This window comes from Tamandua tetradactyla, chromosome 3 (genome assembly GCF_023851605.1).
Source record: "Tamandua tetradactyla isolate mTamTet1 chromosome 3, mTamTet1.pri, whole genome shotgun sequence".
Lineage (NCBI taxonomy): Eukaryota > Metazoa > Chordata > Mammalia > Pilosa > Myrmecophagidae > Tamandua > Tamandua tetradactyla.
Window position 1 is genome coordinate 85,278,279 of NC_135329.1, and position 24,853 is coordinate 85,303,131.

Genomic DNA, 24,853 nt, shown 5'->3' on the forward strand with positions numbered 1-24,853 from the left:
CTGTATTCTAAATTTCATACAGGATATCCTCTTTTGTGTCTGGCTTATCACTGTAATATCCGAAATTCATCCAGGTTGTTATATTTGTCAGCACTTAATTATTTCCTATTGCTATGCTGTAGTCCATTCTATGACTGTGCTCCTCTCGGGGCAGACTAGACTTGCTGGGTCCTATGATGAGCCCTGAGGCAGTTTCCCTAAAAGTGGTTGTACTTTAGTGCTGTACCAGTTCTCGTAACTGGTCTGTAGAATAACCTGAAGGCTTGAACCCTTGTGGCGCGCTAGACTCTGCTGGGTGCTTTCATTTGAACACCCCAAAACCCGTGAGGTGGGACTCTCCCCGTTACACAGGTGAACAAATTCTCAGTGGAGTCCAAGAGCCCTGCCCACAGTTGGATTTTCCTCGGCTTGGCCACAGCCTGCTATAACAACCTCGCCGCTCGGGAACAAGTTTCTTATTCAAAGTTTGGAAAATGGGTGTTTTTGAGAATGTCAAGGTTAGCTCCCAATGTGAATAAACGCCCGCCGGGAAGTAGTCATACCCCCTCACAGCGGGAACAAAGAAAGCACTCAGCTGACCGCGCGGAACGGCCGCGCGAAGCCCAGCCCCTTACCTAGGAGCATGCGCGGCAGACGTATGGACGCCCTTGTCCCCGGGGCGCGTGACGTATCTTAGAGAACGCCGGTGCGTGGTGACGCAACGTCGTGCGCTCGGTGGCTCAGAGGGGAAGATGGCGGCTGCTTCCTCGGCGGAGAGGGATTGAGAAGGGCGAAGGAGTAGGCTAAAGAGGAGAGACATTCCTTAATAGAGTGAAGACGAGCACTTCTTTCGCCGTTAGGAGCTCTGCCCAGAGCCAAACGGTGAGTGGGACGGCAGCATGGGGCCAATCGCAGGCAGCAGGCGGCAACACTCTCCGCCATTTTCAGGCTCGGCCGTTGCGTGCTTTGGGGGCCTGGAGGGGCTCATGGGGACAGGTCGGAGGAGCAAGGAAAACCGACATTCAGGAGTGTTCGTTGAGGCAGGGTTGAGCCTCTGGGGAGGAGACTGGGATGAGGGAGGCCAGTAAAGGAGGGCAGGGTAGGACCAGGCCTGGCTGTGGACTGTTGGCGACCAAAAGACGGATTCTGGCAGGCCGCAAATAGGACGTGAAGTTTAGAGGAGAGAAGCGCTTTTAAACTGAGATTTGGGGCGGGAGTGAAAGGGGATGGGCCGAGAGGTGCGTGGCGTGTGGCTTTGAGTGGTTGGTTAAGGTGTTCACGGGAAGCTAAGCGAAACCTGTAAAACACCAGAAGATTTTGTTTTGACGTTAACGTGTCTTGAAATCGGTATTTGTAGCCGGGGTTAAGTCCACAGCTTGGTAAGCCTTCCTCTTTTGGAATAGTTAAATGCGCAGTGGTTTGCTTTAGGCCGTGATCCCTACAAGTGTGTTTAATAACTCCCTTCCTCCATGCCTCGAATTTTAAGTTTATCTCTGGTAGCTTGATATTTAGGATCTTAAAAGCATTGTTTTTTTTAAAGCAAAGAAAAAAAATGTTGGTAACTGCTTGTGATCCTTGGGGCTAGTGACCCTTCTGCAGAAATGAGGCAGCGGGTTGATAGGGAATTCCGAAACCGGATTTGTTTAAATCAAATAAAAGAGCATGCCTTACCTGTAGAATACCTGTCAGGAATGATTTGACGTAATCAGTACGCAGATGACATTAAGTTAACTGTTCGAATACTTTGGAACATATTAGAGCATGAATAAAAAAACCTTTGTTTAAAGGAACACCCTTTGGGAACTGAGTTGACTTTTAAATACCCTTTGGAGACCTAGTGTATGCGGTATTTTTGCCTGTCAAACGTGATACTGTGGTAGATCTACTTAATTCAAACAGTGAAACTTTTAAAAGGCTATTTGGTGAAGGAAAACATGTTAATTTCCCCCTGGTGGCATTTTTCTGCTTCAGATCTTAGTAATTGCTTTTTGACATCCATTTTTTAAGGTATTTTTTGCACTTTTTAATTGGTCTCCTTACATTGAAGGTAAAATATTGTATCGATTTGAGTTTGTGTTGAGGCTCTAAGTTCCTTAGTCTGTTTTCTTAACATTTATCTTTCCCAAAGATAGGAATAATTTTATCTTTCCTCGTGGTGAAAATTTTGGTAGAAAGTTGGTTTTACATCACAGATTTTTAGGGGAAGAATACAAATGTTATCTATGATGCCAGTGGCTTATTTTACGTTCTTTGTGAAAAATACTCAAAACAAATTTTGCCATCACAGATTTATCTTGATTAGGCCTTTAATTACATTTTTGGTGACTGCGTAAAGTGATTATTTAGAACTCTCCTTGTTAAGAAGTAAGTCCATCTATGTTTCACATTGTTTGGGGGGTGGATTTTATTTGTGGCTGAAGTTTTTAAATGGTTCCATACCTCAGATGAAGAGAGTGAGTGGAAAGCTTTATAATTGTGACAAATAAATTGACAAAGATATTAATGGAAGTTTTGCACTTGTGAAAGTATTTCTGTAATCCTTTCGAGATTATTAATCAAAAATTAGGAATTATATGAGTGCTTTAGAACTTGTAGATTAGAAATCTTCATTATCAATGTATGTTTACCTAAATGTTACTGGTACATTGTTGTTTAAGCAAGGATTCCAGATTGCCCTGATTTTCTACAAAACCTTATTCTGAGATTTCATTTGCATTGAAACTTTTGCTGGTAAGAGCTGTTAACTCTTTTTTTTTGCTATGATGAAATTCTCCCTGTTGTTCTCAGGGTTCTGTTAAGTCACTGGATTGTAGTGTCAGTAAGTAAAAGTATTTTGTATTTCGTCTTCGGCAGTTATTTAGGATCAAAGCTTTTCTATTTGAACACCCTTTTTTATTGGTAACCTTTTCCTCCCATTGTAAAAAACAAGGGGAACTAGCTACACTAGTTCTAGATTCACAGGGTCTTCTCTGTGCTAGAAAATCAAACCCACAGTACTTTCATAATTTCTGTCCCTTGAGCCTTTTATTAATTTCCTCGTGGAGCGACTGATTACATAAAGTTTTTTCTACCTTAGATTCATAATTTGCATGCTTATAAATCTCCAGAATTGGGAAGTATTGGAAAGGGCATGCATGGTTTTCATTAGCATTCAGATCCTAGGTTTGAATGCCCGCTGACCACTAACTAGCTTTTTTTATGTTGGATCATATAGTTTCAGTATATCTAAAAGTGTTAATTATAATACTTATCTTAAAGTTTGTCAGTAGTCAGCATTCAATAAATATTGACATTTTTCTTTTTCTGCTTTGAATTTACTTGGTGAAACTTTTTTCCATTTTTAAGGATGAATTCATGTCATCTTTTCTTTGTTAAAAACTAATACAGTGTCATTTCTCTTATAAATTGATCACTCCTTTCTCTGTTGTTATTAAAGGATTTTGTATTTATTATTGTAATATATTTTGACTCTATATTAAGCACTTTGTGAGCTCCTTGAAGGCAGATTCTTCAGTGCCTTATATTTTTTATTCCTAAAAGCTGGATGTTATAAAGATTGAGATATTATCTTCATGACTCTACTGGGATCTGTATTTCACACAGACCTTGTTTATTTCTCTCTCTTGTCTTTGCTCATGACCTCTTTGCCTGGATTTCTTTCTCACCTCTTTCAGCTATTCACGTATTGTCTATCCTCAAAATCCAGCCATATCTTACCACATTCATGAGGCCTTTACATGTAACTTGTCTCTCAGTTAACCTAAGGTCTATGTGACTCTGCTTTGTGTTGCTTTAGTCCCATGCAGTATCTGGCACTGCACCATAACCATTTTTAGCAGGAACTTAGCTGGGATAATAAATGCAGAGCTGTGCTTTAGGTTGAGTTCTGTTATAGGTACCTGCTCTCTACTCTATTTACTCTCCTTAATAGGATACTTTTAAGGAGTAATTTTTTTTTCTGGTAAGTTTTTTCTAACATTGTGTGTTACGAAAATTTCAGATATCCGTAAAGTTGAAAGAATAATACAGTGAACACCCATATACCTCTTAGATTTAACTGTTTGTAACATTTAACCATTTTGCATTAGCTCTCTGTATACATTTTTTCATGTGTTCGTCTAGAGATATGAATGAAGCTGATCTGTATAGGACTAACGTAAATCAGAATACCAGGTAAAGGGTGCTGTGGTCCATATTTTAAAACTTCAAACTCTTTCTTGTGCGAGACCAAAGAAAGAATGTTTATTTGGTGCAAAATTTATATTTTGGGTAGCATATTATCTAATTTAATTTGTATTGTCAGTTTACTTGAACACCATAATTACATGGAATCTTGAATAGGGTGTGAGATCTTGTTGGTTTCTACAGGTTAGCATGATTCCCCAGTATATCCCAGAGTAATTGGGGCAGAGAATAAAAAAGTATTTGTAAAGTCCCCGTGGGAGACTGGGGAGAAAGGAGGAAATATTCAACTTCCCCATCTGGGTAATTCCTGATATTCTCACAAGCAGAGGGGACAACCAGTTCAGTAGGCTGAGCCCTCAATATTGGGACTTGTTGCTATGAAGCTTATTCCTGCAAAGGAGATGCTAAGCATACTGGCAGTTATGCCTAAGAGTCAACCCCAGAGTACCTCTTTTGTTGCTCAAATGTGGTCTCTTTCTCTAAGCCAACTTGGCAGGTGAACTCAGACCCTCCCCCCTACATGGGATGTGACTCCTAGGGGTGTAAATCTCTTTGGCAATGTGGGATAGAACTCCTAAGGATGAGCTGGGGCCCAGCATCATGGAAATGAGAATGCTTTCTTGACCAAAAGAAGGAAGAGAGAGGTGAGACAAAATAGTCTAAGTTGCTGAGATTTCAAACAGCCGAGAGGTTATCTTGGAGGTTATTCTTATGCATTATATAGATATCCCTTTTTAGTTTATGGTGTATTGCAGTGGCTAGAGGGAAAAACCTGAAACTGTTGACATGTGTTCTAGTAGCCTTGATTCTTTTACTCTATTTATTTTTTTGGCATGGGAAGGCTTTGGGAATCGAACCTGGGTCTCTAGCTTGACAGGCGAGAATTCTTGCCACTAAGCCACCGTTGCACCATTCCCAGTAGCCTTGATTCTTGAAGAAGACTGTGTAACTATATTACTTTTATGATGTGACTATGATTGTGAAAACCTTGTGTTTGATGCTCCTTTTATCCAGAGTGTGGACAAATGAGTAAAAAAATAAGGATAAAAAAATAAATAATGGGGAAGAGAAAGGGTAAAAACTGGGTAGATTGTAATACTGTGGGTCAGTGAGAGGGAAAGGTAAGGACTATGGAATGTATGAGTTCTTTTTCTTTTTCTGGAGTGATGCAAATGTTCTAAAAATCGTCATGGTGAAGAATACGCAACTATGTGATGATATTGTTGATTGTATAATATGGTTGGACTGTATGTGTGTGGATATTTCTCAGTAAAAATACTAAGAAAAAAAAGTAAGTTGTAGCCGTCATGCTACTTCTCAGTTAAATACTTCAGGTTGCATTTCTTTAAAATAATGCCACTTTCCTACACCTTTTATTCATTTTAGTTTCAAACTGGGCTCCAACTAAGAATATACAAAACCCCAATATCATTATCATGGTTAGGTAATTAACATTGTGGCGTTGACTTTCTAAAGAACGTTCTGTAATTTGAAATTTTCTCATTGTGTGCTTTTAACTTATTTCTCTCTTCCGTTTATCTCCTATAAATTTGAGGTTAGGCCAGAGAGGTTTGATTAAATTTGGGTTAAAAAGTTTTGGCAAAATATTTCATAAGTTATGATATATGATTTGTATGGCATTACATCAGAAGGGACCAAATGGCTGGTTCTCCCCCTTCTGATAATGATTCCCTAATATGTTGGTGGTGACTGCTGGATGTTAGTTTGCCCCATTAGTACAGTGTTGTTTAGTTAGTGTGATGTTCACCAGTTTTCTCCAGTGAAGAAGTACACTTCCCTCTTTGAATTATTTTTTTTATCTGTGAGGCGATACCCATGTGAGTGTCTTGTTCTTCAGAAATCTTTCATGTAATGGTTTTGACATCCACTGATGCCTGTTGACCAAATCACTTCTTTAAGTGATGTATAAAGGTGGTTTTCTGATTCTGTTATTTATTTACATTTACGTTACTCGCTGGCTTCTGTTAAAAAAAAGTTTTTGCTTTTTCCCCTTTTTTTAAACTTTTAAATTTTGAAATAATTATGAACTTACCCAAGAGTTAGAAGAATAGTACAAAGAACTCCCATACACTTTTCATTCCAGTTTACCAGTTGTTAATATTTGTCGCATTTGCTTTATCCTTCACTCTCAGTTTTATTTTTCTGACCCCTTTAGAGTCATTGCTAGACATTGTGCCCTTTTTCTCTCTTAAAGCACTCACATGAACAAATTGTGGACATCTAACTTTCATACTGTATCTGATAAACAGTTCATACTCAAATTTCTCTCGTTTAAGCTGGCTCCCATGTTCTTTTTGACCCCCATTCATCTTTGAGTGCTTTTTGTTTTTTGTATTTTCCTGTTTCTCCAAGGAGCAAGGTTTCTTTTGATAGAAAATGGTATTTGTAAAGCAAGATTTAGGTGCTAGGTGGTAGGCATATTGCTACTGGGTTGTCTTTGCTTCTAGGGCCTTTTCAGTGGGCAGAGCTGTTTAAAAATATTAAAAAAATCTGAAGTTTATATTGCATTTTAAATTGCATTTTAAAGTTAACAGTGGCATTTCCTACAAATGGAATTGATTCAAATTTACAATACCAGTACTAACAAACCTACTCAGTATGATTGATTCCTTTTTTTCTCTCTTCGTAGAATATATCCCATTTAAGGTAAAGTCATAAAATTTATTTAAAATAACTTTTTTTGCTTAGTTATTTTATCAGTTTGAATTAAAGTTTGATTAGTTTTTATTTGTGCTCATCATTATGTTTGCTGTTTTCTTTTTTGATTGAAGTATGTATTTTTAATATGGTAAATACTTATATGATTTAAAATTTAGAAGTATTGAAAGAGTACTCAGGTTCTGTTTCCATTTCTAAACCCTATGTCCTTGTTCTCACTTACCCTATATATGTAAGTGGATGTGTATACACACTCGCACACATGAATTCATTCATATTTTCCCTTTCTAACAAAAATGGTGATGTACATTAAAACAAGTCTATAGAAATGTACATTAAAAGACATCCAAGAAAAGATTCCTTGGCTCAAGAAGGCCAGTGAAGTTCAGGGTCTCTCTCTCAAGTGAGAAGGCACATGGTGAACACAGTCACGGTTTCTCTCTCAGCTGGAAGAGCACGTGGCGAGCACAGCATCAAGTGCTCACTTTCTCTCCTGGCTTCCTGTTTCATGAAGGCATTTTCCTTCGTTTCCAAAGGTCTCTGGCTTGTGGATTCTCTGCTTCGTGGTGCTGCAGCATTCTTTGCTCTCTCCGAATCTTTTTCATTCTCCAAAATGTTTCCTTTCTTATAGGACTCCAGAAACTTATCAAGACCCACCCATATGGGTGGAGATATGTTGTCACCTGATCCAGTTTCACAACCACTCTTGATTCAATCACATCTCCAGGGAGATGATCTGATTACAGTTTCAAACATACAGTATTGAATAGGGATTATTCTGCCTTTATGAAATGGGATGTAGATTAAAACATGGCTTTTCTAGGGGACATACATCCTTTCAAACCAGCACAATCTCTTTAGTTGCTCTTTCCTTTTTTTTTAAATTGTGGGAACATTTATACATTCCCTCCCAAGCATATCATTCAGTGGAATAACTCCCATTCAGAATATTGCAATATGTTTGCCACCTTTCTTTACTACAGCTTTCACATCTCCCAAGACAAAAACCCTACATCCATTATGCATAACTCCTCATTCTCTCTACCTGCCCTTCCCCAACTTTAATTTTTGTCTCTGTGAGCTTGTACGTTCTCTGATACTCTTTGTAATTACCATGAGGATTAAATTTAGCATCCTAAATCTCTAAGTCTTTTTTACTTTGATACCAAGTTAACTTCAGTGGTATACACAAACTATGTTCCTATACTACCCCATCCTCCTACCTTTATGTAGTTGTCACAAATTACATTTTTATACGTTATGAGTCTAAACCACTGATTTGTCATTACATTTTATGCATTTGCCTTTTAGATCCTGTAGGAGGTAAAAAAAAAAAAAAAGTGACATTCTAAACCCAAAATACAGTGGTACTGGTATTTATAAAAAATTATCCATTGTCATTAACTTCACTGGAAATCTTTATTTCTTCATGTGGTTTTGATCTGTTATCTGTTGACCTGTTCCTTTTCAACCTGAAGAACTCCCTTTAGCATCTCTTGTAGGGCAGATCTAGTGGTGATGAACTCCCTTAGCTTTTGTTTATCTGGGAGCAGCTTAATCTCTCTTTTTTTTTTCCTTCCTCATTTTAAAAATATTTCTGCCAGTTCTTGCTGCTGTTCAGAGATTCTTTGGGGGATCTGGAGTCCTGAATTGTCTCACTCTACCATGCTGATCCTCATTTTAAAAAAATTGCGTATTAGTAAAATATGCAAATTTACTTTTGTAATCTACTAATAGTAATATTCTAGCACTACATGTATTCACTTTCAAATATTAGAAGCTCAAGGTTTTGCTAAAGTGTGCAAATGGTAGGTAGGGTTTTAAATGCATTAACCAGTTGGATGTGGATATAGTCTGTATATGGTCCTAATTATTTTTCAGTAGAAGGTAGGGAATTCCTTAAGTAATTTAAAAAGCTTTAAACAAAATTTTCAGTTTCATATACAGTAATAGAGTCTAAATTAAACTCATCTTGTATTGTGCCAAGTTAAATTTACAAAATAAGTTTTATGAATTCTTTGGTCCAAAAACAGAGACACAGAAGAACTGGGATAGCCGCTTTAAAAATTTTTTTTTAAGAAAAAGGATTTTTATTTTTGTTAAACATTTATAGTAATTTAGGCTAAGAAACTTTAATTTTCATAAGATTCACTCTGTTCTTCAAAATATGCTGTTTGTGGTTGACTTAGTGAACACTTGACTGTATCTACTTCTCCACCTTCCTTTTCTTCCATCGAAAATGAATGTTCACTAAATCCTGTGCAGTTTCTTTTGTATATCTCTGATTCTAGTTGGAAATACAGTCCTAAATTAGATATTCCTGGAAATTCCTGCAACATACCAAGTTGATTTATATTAAGAGGCTATTCTTTCTTTTTCATAATCTTGTCAGCAGCTCCAGTTTCCACAATTGTGATGACATTGCTTTGGGACTGTTGTACTCCACACTTTCTTTCTCTCCACATCTGCTTCAGGATTTGGAAAAGCTCAAAATAGCATCTCTAATCTGGTCTTCAGGCAGTTTGTCAGGAATTTCATTAACATTGATTTTTATCTTAGAAACTTCTACATGAACCCGAAATCTGACTCCTGAGTTTAGTGGAATTACCTTGGCCATAACCTCCACTACTTCGTCCTCTCTCTGCCCTTGATGTTTCCCCATTGTTAATGCATTTGGGGACGACTTCTTTTTTCAAAGGTGATGAGTGCTTTCCCATTTTGTAGTTCATAAAGAACTTGCAAGCTTACTTGAAATGAGCAGGAGACATTTAAAAATTGGCCGTCTTTCTCAGGATTTTCTGTGGATGATGGATTTCATCTTTGTTTCAGGAGTATCCTCTTTAATCTCGAATTCTGTGGATTCAGCTTCAGTCTCAGGCAGGCTCAGGAACTCAGCTTCAATTTGTGAATCTTTTTCTTTAGTTGAATATTTTCCTTTTGTGATTTCATTAATTAATCTCATGTTTTCATATTGCATGAATTGCTCATTTGAGCAACGCTCCTTAAGCGCTTGTTTTATATGTATATTTTTTATCAAGCTGTGTTGCTCCCCAGGCTGCTTCCCACACCCACATGCTCTCCACAATTAAACTTTTATTTTTTATTTCCAGGCAGTTGAATTTTAATGAAATAGAAGGCAGAACATAACTAGGCTGACCTTTTTGACACTGCACTGGTTAGCCTTTCTGGGCCTAGTGAGAAATTAGTCATTCTACTGCCCTTTAAATCCAAAATACTTTGGAATCTGATATGACTGCTAAGTATCTCATATTACGATCATGATGTTGATGTTTAGTTTTGTCAGAGATGTACTTTTGTAGATAGTTTTACAGTTTTTAAAGTAAAAGTTAAAATTTTTTGAACCTTCAAGTCATGTATTCCCTATAACCATTGTACTTTAGAAATCCAAACTGGCACGTTTGGAGAGAAATGGCAAACTGGGATAGTATGTGTCATAAGATAATTTAAAGGCACCATAAATTCCAGTTACTGAGCAGTTAGTTAGGCTTTCAGGCCAATTCAGATAATAGAACTATAAACTGAGAACCACTTCCAGAATCAGATCTCTCAGATCCTTAAATTTGTCATTTGATCTGTCTGACCTAAATAGGAATTCACAGATTTGAAATACGCAGGACCAACTCTTTAGGATTGTCCTTTTGAGTATGATCATTATTTTTCACAGATTTCTTGTGAAATCTTGAAATTTTAGAGTTTTTCTCCTGGAGATTGTCTAGATCCCTTAATTTGAAGATAGGAAACAGGACTGAAGAGATCAAGTTCTTTCCTAGTCACGTATTTAATTAGTAGCAGAATCCACGTCAGCTGAATTCTGGTTTAGTGTTCTTTTCTCCACTTTTACAAAGCAAAATGAAACATTACATAGCAGAATTATGGAAGGGTTTTTTTGGGGTTCATTGTCTTTTGGAAGGAGCTAACATTATACCTGTTATATAGCTAGCAAACTCTAAAATAAGAAAATATTCCATCAGGAATCAAGTGATAGCATAATATTATTTTGTGGTTTTAGAATTGTCGTGTCTAACTTTGTTCAAAATTGATTGCCAACTAGGGCTTTGGTTCATTTTTATTTTAGTAGTCTTAGATTTAATTACTTGCAATCTTTAACAATGCCAGGTAATCACGGAATTTAGCAGAATTTTTCTTTGTAGACTTGTAGGATTGTTTTAAGGATAAGTTTATCTACCAAGTGTCTAGCCCATTGTCTCTCTTACATGTATCAGGTACTGAGGTACTTGTACTTGGTATTATTAGAGAATTTTTCTTAACCACATTTTCTACCCGCAGTGTTTGTTTCCAACTCTGTTTTTTATATTTCTTCTGTGTAAACATTTCCAGTTCTGGTCTGAATGTGCGCTACATTTTTTTCCCTTAAGCCTTTTATTTTGAAATAATTCAAACTTGCAGGATAGTTGCGAAAATAAAATAAAACCCATACAGAGAACACCAACATATACCCCCTCCCCCGCACCAAATACTGAGATGCACCAATTTAAAATTTTTGAGTGGTGTTACTTTTTTTTGTTTGTTTTGAAGGTGAATGTATTTTTTTTTTTTTAGAAAATACTTTTATTGAGATATCTTTACACACATACAGTTCATCCAAGGAATACAATCAGTGATTCACAGTACCATCATATAGTTGTGTATTCATCACCATGATCATTTTTAGAACATTTGCATCACTTCAGAAAGAGAAATAAGAAAAAAAACTCATGCATTCCATACCCCTTAATACTCCGTCTCATTGACCACTAGTATTTCAGTCTACCCCCCCCCCCCCTTTTTTTTTACCCTGTATCCTGGCCTCTCTATTATTTATTTATTTTTGGTCTTTTTTTTTTTTAACTCATCTGTCCATACGCTGGATAAGGGGAGCATCAGACGCAAGGTTTTCACAATCACACAGTCATACTGTCTTCAAGAATCAAGGCTACTGGAATACAGTTCAGCAGTTTTAAGTACTTCCCTCTAGTCACTCCAATACACCATAAACTAAAAAGAGATATCTATATAATGCATATGAATGACCTCCAGGATAATCTCTTGATTGTGTTTGAAATCTCTCAGCCACTGAAACTTTATTTTGTTTTATTTCTCTCTTCCCCCTTTTGATGAAGAAGACTTTCTTAATCCCATGATGCTGGGTCCCAGCTCATCTCTGGGAGTTCTGTCCCACCTTGCCAGGGAAATTTGTACCACTGGGAGTCATGCTGTACGTAGTGGGGAGAGCAGAGAGTTCATCTGCCTCGTTGGCTTAGAGAGAGAGGCCACATCTGAGCAACAAGAGAGGTTCTCTGGGTGTGACTTAATTGTAAGTAGGTTTAGCTTCTCCTTTTCAGGAATAAGTTTCATAGGATTGAACCCCAAGATTGAGAGCTCAGCCTATTGAATTTGTTGTCCCCACTGCTTGTGAGAATTTCAGCAATTCCCCAGGTGGGGAAGTTTAGTATTTCCTTCTTTCTCCCCAGTCCTCCAAAGTTGCTTTGCAAATACTTTCTTATTCTCTGCCCCAATTACTCTGCGTGTATCCAGGCATCACACTAACCTAGTGGAAATCAACAAGATCTCATGCCCTATTTAAGATTCCATGTAAATAATCTTCAAATAAATCGACCATACAAGTTAAATTAGGTAATGTGCTAAACAAAAGACAAAATTTGCACCAAATAAGCATCTCTTCCTTTGGTCTTACACAGAAGTTGAAGTTTCTGAATATGGGCCATATCATCCTTTATCCTGTATTCTGATTTACCTTAATCCTATCCAGAACAGCTTCATTCATATTTCTGGTTGAAGTCTGATCACTTTTTCAACTTTTTTGACAGTTGCTTTATGAGGTAATGCTGACTTTCATAGCATCAGAGCTCTAACTCTTAGTTGCAGGTATCACATAAATACCTAAAGTTTTAGGGAAGGAAAGGTTATAAACAAATAGCTCAGTATATAAGAATTTAGAAGTAACAGTTACAACTCCAGAATAGCTGTGACTGCTGTAAAAGCTTACAATCTGAATGTATTTTTTTTTAAACAAGTATGTAGATACCATTTATTTGGTACATAAGTATAGTATAGTTGTATTTAAGTTTTACAAACATCAAGAATAAATAACCTGAAAATTGGTTTCTTACAGAGGCATACCAGTCAGTACAAGCTGAAAACTTGAGTAAATTGACATTGTTTTACAGTAATATACACTGAGTGGTGTTACTTTTTAGTTATTCATTCATTCATTTAAATAGGTACTGTATTTTTTAAAATGTAAAAGGTACAGTGATCTTTTTTCTTTCTGTCTGTGGCTTTCCTCCAGGCCTCCTTTTGTCCATCCAGTAGCCACTGTTAATCAGTTTCTTGTGAATTCTTCCAGAGAGATTTTGGGCTATTTTAGCAAATGTATATACTACAAATGTATATATATATATATCCATTTTGTGTGGCTTTTTACATAAATGGTAATATTCTGTATTTTGTTTTGCAGTTTACTTTTTTTACTTAGCAGATCTATGATCTTATATTTTATATCTTATGATCTTATCTAAGATTTATAATCTTAGAGATCATAAATAGAACAGCTTCCTATTTATAATGGTTCTGTAATATAGATTATATGAATATTTCATGTGTTTTAAGTAGTCTTCTGCTGATAGACATTGGGTGGTTTCCATCTTTTGTTACTACAGAGCAGATTCCTTTGAGTAATCTTACGTGTATGTGTTTATATGTAGGGATAAATTCATTTAAGTGTAACTGCAGGGTTGGAGTAGGTTTACTCAGTGTATGAATATGATTGTTTTTTCTCACACCTTATTGACACTGTTTCTACATTATTTGCTTTTTTGAGTAGTATTGCATCTTAGTATGTATTGAAATTGTTCTTTAGTGTTGAGTGACAAAGGAAATTTAAATTCATTTTGTCCCTTTTTGATAATTTTCATGTTATGCATTTCTGTGGAGTAAAATGCTATGCAGCTTGATGCATATATTATGTGAGGTAGCTTCTGAAAACTAGTAATTTAGAGCCTATTCTGTTTATAGATCAACATTTTATGAGGAAATACAGTTTTTAGTAAAAAAAGAAAGTTGCCCTTCTACCTGGATTATTGTAGTGGACGAAATAACTTTCTCGCTTATCCCTTCCCTATATTGCATACGATAATTTATCTTACTGAAATTTAAATTTTAATTTCACTTTCCTGGAAAAATTTGCCACTGCCTACAACAGTGGGTTTTTATACATGTTGGACCTCTTGGGAATCTCTTGAAAGCTGAGTATTTTTTCCCCAGAAAAAATGTAAATATCCATACGTGTGTAAAGTTTTACATGAAATTTTTCTAGGGCAGGATGGGTGTATGTATGCTTTCAATCTCCTTTTACCCATCTCTGTATCTGCAGACCCCAGTTGAGGTCTCCTGCTTTAATTGACAGAATTAAGCTCTAGCATGACAAGGTTGGCATGACAGGCATATTAGGTTCCAGCTCCAATGTATCAACCTAAGTTTCCAGCTTCATCCTCTGCTGCTCATTCTTCACCCCTCACAGTACATGAACCACTTAAAAAATTCAGCATTTCCCTTTTTTTCCTGCTTGCTATTTCCTCTACCTAGGATTGCCCCCCTTTCTGTTTTCCAACTGAAATACCCTTCTTTTGTCACATCTCAGCTGAAGGTTTTCCATTGTACATCCGTGTCCCCATCATATATAATACAAAGTTTGCCATTTAACCATTTTTAAATGTACGGTTCACTGGCAGTAATTATATTCACAATGTTGTGCTACTTTCACCACTACCCATTATCAAAACTTTTTCATTACCCAAAACAGAAAATCTGAACCCATTGAGTATTAACCCCATATTCGCTTCTCCCCCTAGCCCCTGTATTTTCTGCTTCTAATTCAGGTGTTTGTTGAAAGTAATAAAGAAAAATGCTTTAGGGAGATTAATCTGGTATAAATATCAGAGTGATTAGGAGAAACTGAGATGAGGCTTTTCTGTTAATCAGTTTCTTGTGAATTCTTCCAGAGAGAATTGCTTATTTGTTGCACTAGGTATTATTATTTTTTTTATAAAACAGTATAAAAACAAACCAGTGTTGGTAAATAGAACAGTAAAAAGAAGAGAAAGTTAAATTTTTTTATTTTGAAAATTTCAAATATACTTACAGAAGTAGAGAGAATACTATAATGATACTCCCATATACCTGTTACCCTCCTTTAACTCTCAGGGCAGATCTTCTGTCTATGCCCCTGCCCCCCCTCCGTTATTTTGAAGCAGATCTTACAATCATATCATTTCATCTGAAATGAGAAATTAATTTTAATGGTATTATCAAACAATTTAAGAAAAATGCACCCACCCCCATTGTAACAATGATGATTTAAAACATTTAGTGACTATAGAAAAATTGAAAGGGCTTAAAAAAAAAATAGAAGTCACCTATACTTCGACCTCCCTTCCCTTTTGTTATATATTTCCTTACAGTCCTTTTTGTGTACACATACTTTGTTCCAAACAGAAGTAGGAGATATATACTGTCTTACCCATTTTACTTACTATTTTACCATTTTCCAACATCATGAAGCACTTTTAAAACAACCAACTTTTGGTATTAAATTAGATATTAAAAATGTAAAAATTAAGCAAAGCTTTTTTCACAGATAAGTATCATCTGTGTATATTAGATGAGTGTTTACTAGAGAACAGGATATTCAGTCTGATTCTGATATTTACCTAAGTTATTTACCTTAAGGTATTACAAATTTTAGACAATCAGAAAAGTTAAAATGATAGTACATTCAACAACATGTACTTACCACTTAGGTTCAGTATTTGTAAAAATTTGCTGTATTTGCTTTCTCTTTTTATGTGCATACATATACATGTATGTACATACATATGCATGTGTATATATATGTATATATATGAACAATTTGAAGGCGAATTGGAGACATGACACATGTAATAGTACATCTAAAAATTTAGATTTCTAATAGTTAACATTTGCTTTATATGCAAAAGGTTTTTTAATAGCTGGTTTTGTCAAAGCAGGGTCTAATCAAGGCTCACATGTTTCATTTGGTTATATCTTTTTAAAATGGGACAATTTTCTTAACATTTTTGATTTTCATACTTTTGAGGAGTTTGGCCATTTGCCTTACAGAATATTCCATATTCTAGATATTTTAAATTGTTTCCTAGTGCTGTTTAGCCTTTCTCTATCCTGTTTTTCCTGTGAATTGAAGTTAAATTCAGATCAAACTTTTTGGCAAAAATATATCACAAGTGATGTGAATTTACTTCATACTGTTTCACATCAGGAGGCACATAAGGTTAGAATGCTTAGTGATGCAAAGTTTGGTCACTTGATAACAACCAGATCTCACCACTGTAGATTGAGAAGGATTATCACAGGTTGCCTTTTTGATAATACCTTAGAATTCTTGCTCAACAGCAGCCACTTATCCAGTGGGCATTGATGATGCTTACCTGAGAAAAAAGGAGTTGTGTGTGTTGCATTTTCAATTGGAAAGTGGCATTTAGAAAAATTGACATTTGGGAAAAATATTTTCCCTAAGCCCTTTTTTTAAACCTAGCTTTGATGAATTAGTCGAGCAATTCTACTTTGATCTTTTTCTTGGGAAATATAACAGTTTTCATTCTTTTTTTAAAATTTTTTTACACTCCCCCCCCCCCCCCAGTTGATTCAGACTTAAACTCTAGGTTTTCCCTAGAATTCTAGTCTCCTGACTCAAGAACAGTGCTACTCAAAATGTGATCCACAGACTTACCCTAGAAATACTAAGTCAAAATCTTGAGGGGTGGAGCCTAGGAGGCAGTGTTCCAACTAGTTTTTCAGGTGATTCTTTTGCATTTGAAATGCATTGCTCTATGTATCACTCCCCCACAACCCGCCCCATTTTATCTAGACTAAGTCTGAGAATCTGCTACATGTAATTAGCTAAATAAACTTTTTGTTGTTTATAAGAGACTATTTCCAAGCTAATTAGATGATAGAACACGTGTTTTTACAGAGTGATTCTTTTCTAAAAATTCAGGTTGTTACACAGAACTTCCCAGTTTTTATTAATACAGTGACTTCTTCCACTTTTTAGTTTCATAGTTATGGATTTTCATTTTGATGGTGTATCTAGATTCAGAAGTAGATTCATGGTTTATTTCTTTTTCTGCACAGTTTATTATTTATTTAAAACTAGCCAGCCTCTGGCCAATGTTTGGGTATGGGACTGTCTTTAAATAAATGAATTCCATTGCTTTTAACCTTGGGGCATTTTTACAGAGTTGCCCACAGGAGAAGTTTTTCAATAGGACATCAGGCCTGTTTGAAGTCATCATTTGCCTTCTCTGTCTTATACATAAACCATATCTTTTTTTTTTTTTGGCTTTTATAAAGGGAATTTATTAACTTACAAGTTTACAGTTCTAAGGCCATAAAAATGTCCAAGCTAAGGCATCCACAAAAAGATAGCTTAACTCAAGAAAGGCAGATCTGGGAAGGCACACAGCTTACGTACCCAGGTCCTTTGGCTCCTGGTTTCAGACAGCTTCCCTGGGGGACATTTTCTTTCTGCATCTCCATATGTCTCTCTCTGTATCGGTGCTAAAACTTTTTCCAAAATAGCTCTCTCTCTCTTTTTTTTTGTGATTATTTTTTGAATTTATGATACATAGCCACATACAAACACAAACTTTCTTACCATATGATCATTCCATTTTTGTTATATAATCAATAACTCACAATATCATCACATAGTTGTGTATTCATCATCATGATAATTTCTTAGAACATTTCCATCAATTCAGAAAAAGAAATAAAAAGAAAACAGAAAAAAATTCATACATACCATACTCCTTACCCTTCCCTTTCAATGATCACTAGCATTTCAGTTTACTAAATTTATTTTAACATTTTTCCCCCTATTATTTATTTATTTTTAATCCATATGTTTTACTTGTCTGTCAATAAGGTAGATAAAAGGAACATCAGACACAAGGTTTTCACAGTCACACAGTCACGTTGCAAAAGCTGTATATCATTGTACAATCATCTTCAAGAAATATGGCCATTGTAGCTCAGCTCTACATTATCAGGCAGTTCCCTTCAGCCTCTCCATTACACCTTAATTAAACAGATGATATCTATTTAATGCATAAGAATAACTTCCAGAATAACCTCTTGACTCTGTTTGGAATCTCTCAGCCATTGATACTTTATTTTGTCTCATTTCATTCTTCCCCCTTTTGGTCGAGAAGATTTTCTTAATCCCTTGATGCTGAGTTCCAGCCCATTCTAGGATTTCTGTCCCATGTTGCCAGGAAGGTCCACACCCCTGGGAGTCATGTCCCACGTAGAGAGGTGGAGGGCAGTGAATTTGCTTGTCTTTTTGACTGAGAGGGAGAGGCCACATCTGAGCAACAAAAGAGGTTCTCTTGGGGGGTGACTCTCAGGTCTAATTTTGAGTAGGCTTAGCCTATCCTTTGCAGGGTTAAGTTTCATATGAACGGCCCCCAAGATTGGGGGCTCAGCCTATTGCTTTGGTTGTCCCCACTGCCTGTGAGAATATCAAGACTTTTCCACTTAGGGAAGTTGAATTTTCCCCCTTACTCACCATTTCCCCGAGGGGACTTTGCGGATACTTTTTTATTCATTGTTCAAATCACTCTGGGATTTATCGGGGCATCACTCTGGACAAATGTACAAAATCTCATGTGGTACTCAAGGTTCCAAGTACTATGGTGCTCGATTAAACTGTCCACATAAGTTATATAAGGAAATGCACTAGTCAAAGTACAAATTTTGTCTCAAATAAACATTTTTTGCTTTAGTCTCACGCATAAGTTCAAGTTTTAAAATATTAATTACCATCTGTTTTCAACACCCTGCATTATTGACATTCCTTTGTTCTTCCTCATGCAAAAACATTTTTAAATTTGCACATTTAGTCACTATCATTATATACTCTAGACATTCCTAGATTATACCATCTCAGTCTTTATCGTCTATCTTTCCTTCTGATTTCATTTCTGCCCCCAGGCCTCCTCCGTCTATCATTCTCACATTCAGCTTCATTCAGTGTTCTAACATTATTGTGGGAAGTATTGTGTGATCCATTTCTGGATTTTTACAAACAGTCGTGTTACACAATCTGTATGCCTTCAGCTCCAGTTACCCAGTATCTACCCTATTTCTATCTCCTGATGATCTCTGTTAACAACTGAAATTCTCCAAGTTCATTAGTTAAAGCATATCTCTTGATGGACAGTTAAGAGGACTGTTATCTTCAGGTTGTTTTTTTTTGGTATAGCTGTTCTAGGAAGGACTGCATCTCCTAGTGAGTCTCATGGGTTGTTCTCCCACCCGAAAATGTTGATTTTAGTACATGCCACAAATATTCTGTATTTTAAGTTAGACTGTCACAAACATTTAAGCCTCCTCACATTTAAGCCTCTTAGTTCATTCCTTGTGATGCAGAAGCAGACAAATGTTGCTATTCTGTGAACAAATATTCTCATCGAATTTGCATAGATTACTCTTTTAAAAATTTTTTTATTGTGAAATACGACATGTGAAATATGGCATATATAAGAGCAATAAATTTGCAAGTACATTTTAACAAGTAGTTATAGAACAGATTTCAGAGTTTGGTATGGGTGGGTTCCAGTTCCACAATTTCAGGTTTTTCCTTCTGGTAGCTCCAAGACAGTGGAAACTAAATGAATGATTCAGTAGTCATTCTCATTTGCTAAATCCTGTCTTCTCTGTTATACTTCCCACTTCTCCTTTGATCTTTCTCCCAATTTTTAGGGATATTTGGGTTATGCCCATTTTAACTTCCTCATGTTGAAAGGGGTATTGACAGTATAGGATAGTGGAATAAAACTAGTTGATGTTCTTGGAGAGGCTGGCCTCTCTGTGTTTCAGGATTTACTTGGCCTAGGAAGCATCTGGAGGTTATAGGTTTCTGGAAAGTAAGGTTAGTGTGTGCAACTTTTTTAGAATCTCAGAGCCCTAGATGTTCTTCAAGGTTAACAGGAATGATGTTAGTTGGAGTTTGGTAAACTGGCAATTAGCAACATCTGTCTGAAGCTTGCATAGGAGTAACCTCCGGAATAGCCTCTTGACTATTTGAACTCTCTTAGCCACTGATACCTTATTTTGTTACATTTCTTTCCCACCTTTTGGTCAGGAAGGCATTGTTGATTCCATAGTGCCAGGGCCAGGCTCATCCCTGGGAGTCATGTCCCATGTTGCCAGTGAGACTTTCAACCCTGGATGTCATGTCCCCTTTAGGGGGGAGGGTAGGATTTTCCTTGCAGAGTTGGGCTTAGAAAGACAGAGGCTACATCTGAACAACAAAGAGGTTTTCTGGAAATAATTCTTAGGCATAATTATAGGCTTAGTTTTCCAATGCAGAAATAAGTTTCATAAGCGTAGATTACTGTTCTAGTTTGCTAGCTGCCGGAATGCAATATACCAGAAACAGAATGGCTTTTAAAAAGGGGAATTTAATAAGTTGGTAGTTTACAGTTCTAAGGCCGAGGAAATGTCCCAATTAAAACAAGTCTATAGAAATGTCCAATCTAAGGCATCCAGGGAAAGATACCTTGGTTCAAGAAGGTCGATGAAGTTCAGGGTTTCTCTCTCAGTTGGAAGGGCACATGGCGAACACAGTCGAGTTTCTCATCTCGAAAGGCACACGGTGAACACGGTCAGGGTTCCTTTCCTATCTGGAAGGGCACATGGCGAGCACAGTGTCATCTGCTAGCTTCTTCTCCTTGCTTCCTGTTTCATGAATTTCCCCTGGAGGCATTTTCCTTCTTCATCTCCAAAGGTCACTGCTTGGTGGACTCGGCTTCTTCTGGTTATGTCGTTCTGCTCTGCTCTCTTTGAATCTCTCCTTCTCCAAAATGTGTCCTCTTTTATAGGACTTGAGAAACTAATCAAGACCCATCCAGATGGGTGGAGACACATTTTCCCCAATCCAGCTTAACAACAACTCTTGATTGGGTTACATCTCCAGGAAGATGATCTAATTACAGATTCAAGCATACAGTATTGAATAGGGATTATTCTGCCTTTACAAAATGGGATTTAGATTAAAACATGGCTTTTCTAGAGTACACGCATCATTTCAAACCAGTATAATTACTTTTTAATTATTTTTTTATTTTGAAATAATTTTAGATTTACAGAAGGTTTGCAAAGTTAGTACAAAGTTCCTTTATACCTTCCATCCAGCTTTCGCTAATGTTAATGTTTTTACATAGCCAGAGTGCAGTTATCAAATCAAGGCATTAACATATGCACAATATTGCAGACTTTATTCAGAGTTCACGTTTTTTTCACTAATGTCCTTTTTCTGATCAAGGATCTAAACCATGATCCCCCACCGCATTTAAGATTTTCACCAGTAATAAACCTACTAATATCATGAGCTAGGAAGGGTGAGGAATTATCAGCAGTTAATGAAGCTAAATCTTTTTTTGTGTTTCATTATCTTGACACTTTTGGAGGATGCTACTTTGTAGAATATCCCTCAACTTGAAGCTGCCCTGTTTCCTTGGTTAGATTAAATTTATGCGTTTTTTGGCAGAAATATCACAGTAATGATAGGTCTTATTGTGATGGGAACCTTGATCACCTAGTTAAGATGATGTCTGCTAGGGTTCTCTTTTGAATAATTGCTAGTTTTTCTTTGTAATTAATAAATATCTTGGGAGAGATACTGCAAAAATAAATATCCTGTTTCTTCTCAAATGTTGGCACACCAATTTTAGCATCCGTAGATGGAGCCTGCCTGTGATATTCTAGTGGTGATTTTCAGTTAGCGTAATTTTAACATATATTTATTGCAATTTTCATATGTATCTGGCTCTGTATAGGCATTGGGAATATAGAGATTAAAAACATCCAGTCCTTTCTTACTGGAAGTTTGTAGTTTGAATAGAAGGAAAGACATATAGCTTTTACCAGTGCAGTATATGCTTTTCTGGGATTATATATAGTATTTTTAAGAAGTACAAAGACTGCTGATAAACAAGTATAAGCTTCCCAAAATAATGGAGAACATTGAATACCAATGAAGGTGGTGAGAGTACGTCACAATTGAAGTTACAGATTTCAGGTGAGCTTTTTAAAAAAAAAACACCACTCACACCTCATTGTAAAAGTAATCCGTATTTGTTGTGGACAACTTGGAAAATACCTAAACGTCTAAAGAAGGCAAGATTTTTACCATAATCCCTTGATTTCTTGTGTGTTGTCTTATTTTTTTTTTTTTTTTACTTTTGCGCACAATTACGCAGTTCTTTTAAAATAATTATAATTACTTTGAAATCTGATTTTTACCATTTAATGTTAGGTTCTGTAATTTCTAGTTTATTAAAAATTTTTAAACTTTTTTTTAACATTGAGAATTAAAATTTATTTCTTTGTAGAAAATTTATCAAGAGTGTTTTAACAGTGCTTGCCTTCTCATCATATATCTTATGATATGGTACTACCATCTTTTCTATGACGTGGTAAATTGTCATACTCCTAAGTTTGGATGAACATCCAAAATTTTATCCCTTGCACTTTCAGTGTCATCAAGAATTCCTTTAATATGAAGCTTCTTGCCAGAATCACTTCCTCTGAGACATCTTCAACCTTTTTTAGCACAACCACTTTCCTCATTTTTGTTGATGTCACCTCCATTCCATTTGAATCCTGCAAAAATTTTTGTGTAGTACTACCCTGCATTACTATGTAAAACAAGGACCAACTGTAATTCTTGGAATCTGGGGATGAACTTCATCACAGCATCTTTTTCTGAACAGCTTCACCAGATAATTTAATATTAATCAATTCATGCTGACTTCTGAAACAATGAACCCAGCCTACTAACAGTAAAGTGTTCTTTTTCAGTTTCCTTGTAATAAAACATTTTCTTTCTATGTCGCAACTAACTTCAGCGCTTTAACCTGAATGCTAGTCAGACTGATTGGGAGTTTTTTTTTTTTTTTTACTGCAGTCTTTAGTCTAAAGTTGAAGTAAACCAAGAGGCTTCCTGTTCATAGTGCAATTTGTGTTAAAAGATGTTAAGGTTGCTTTACCTTGTTTTTTGTATTTATCAGACTTTTTCGTTGTGGTTTGTATTGTAGCTTCATGCAGGCCTAGGTCTCATCCTATCTTGGCTCTGCTGTCACATTTTCAAATCTTCTAATCACATACAATTTCACTTCTAGCATTATTACTTTGCATTTTTCTTCACTGCCCCATCATCTTTATTGACCAATTCCCTGTTTCTTTATCCATTTTTGTAAAATGTCACATGAAAAATCCCTGGGAAACAATGAGGCTACACACTTTGTTGTTTGTACATGAGCTGGGTAACAGATGCTTGGTGACCAAAACAGACTTTGAAGGAATTATTTGATTCATGATGCTCATTTGTTATTTGCATAATGATTTATGGACAAAAGAGCTAGCAGCAAAGTCTGTACTTTATGCAACTGTTCATAGCACTGTGGTAACTGAAATTTTGACTGCGTTTTTGGCAGGCTAGTGTTATTTAACCTAACTGTAGCAACTGATGTTCATGCATGTTGGAACTGTGCAAAGCAAGGACTCCCTTCTTAAGTAAATCTTCAAATTCTTGGTCAGATAAATCTGACAAATGATAGTTTTCTAAGAAAAGTACCTTTCAGTTTTATTCCTTCACTTAAGAAAGGCCGATGAAGTTTCTCTCTCAACTAGAAAGGCACATGGCAGACATGATGACCTCTGTTAGCTCTCTCTCCAGCCTCTTTGATTCATGAAACTCCCCTAGGCATTTTCCTTCTTCATCTCCAAAGGTCTCTGGCTGCATGGTTCACGTGGCTCTCTGGATTCTGCAGCTTTTTCCAAAATGGTTCCTCTTTTAAGGATTCCAAACTAATCACTGATCAAGACCTACCTTCGTATGGATCTTTTTGGTTGGAATCTTAACCCCTCAATTCCATTGCAGCAAAGTGTCTTGGTGAAAAGAGTCCATGTATCTTCATATTAGAATTTCAAACTCCTCTGAGGTCACATACCTTTGGTCAGCCTTACTGAAATCTCCATTATCTCCACATCAGAGAGTGTCTGCTTCACATTCTTAGCTTTGGCCTCGAAACAGGGTGGGTGGCATTGGGTTGAGCCAGGACAGCTGAAAGCAAAGCGTGAACTCTCAAACATTTTTAATGATTCTATCAAAATCCATTATTTAGATGTGCCAGGGTAATTTGCTTAGTCATTCTCATAGTTCATATTATGACCCTTTTTTAAAACAAAAAATTTTTTGGCTGCCTACATGGATCTCTATGAAATCATAGAATGGCATTTTGAAATTTAGAGATATATTAAAGATCCTTCTGGAAATCATAACAGTTTTCACATGGTTTAAAAGCAGCAAATGGGTTCTTGAATGTTAAATACAAGATTTTAAGTTATAATCACCATCTGTGATTTACAACTTTTAAACATTGGGTGATATTGAAAGGTCTTTAATCTTGTTCCTTCATTTTAGAGATTGAGTAAAGAAAGACCCAGAGATGTCAAAAGATCACTCCAAAGTAGGGAAATATGAATAGTCTCAGACTCTGTGGTGTATTCTGTGCACTCCAGTTGTGTCTATACTGCTTTTCTGTTCCAGATTTAAGGGTTCTGTGAAAGGGATCATGAGTAGTAGTGAGAATGTCACAGCTTTGCTGTGTACCTTGAACTTGCTTCTGAGATGTAACTTGAAGGAGTTCTACAGCTGAAGGAGATTAAAAAGAGACAATCTTTGCACTGTCCCATTCAGTTCTGTTATTCTCCTTGTGAATACTAAGTGCTGTCTACTATTTTGAGCACATGGAAAGAATAAACAGGTTTTAAGCTTGTTTTGGTTGTTAACTTCAGGGGTATAGGAAGTATTCCTTTTAACTCACAATGCAAGCAACCAAAATGTGTATAATTTGATTTCAAA

The 24,853-nt window shown here is 36.3% G+C and overlaps 1 protein-coding gene and 1 pseudogene across 5 annotated transcripts in view; one reads left to right on the forward strand and one right to left on the reverse strand.

The window, feature by feature from the left end:
• The first annotated feature begins 675 nt into the window (after positions 1–675).
• The window catches only part of WDR33 (WD repeat domain 33), a 111,701-nt gene continuing 87,523 nt past the window's right edge, over positions 676–24,853 (forward strand). For 3 of the 5 annotated variants that reach the window (XM_077153468.1, XM_077153469.1, XM_077153467.1), the window contains exon 1: positions 681–861. The gene's annotated coding sequence lies outside the window, so the exon portion shown is untranslated. Of the gene's footprint in view, positions 862–24,853 lie in introns of all 5 variants that reach the window. The other 2 variants (XM_077153465.1, XM_077153466.1) reach the window with 2 other exon arrangements.
• LOC143675698 (N-myc-interactor pseudogene) lies at positions 836–9,805 on the reverse strand (annotated as a pseudogene).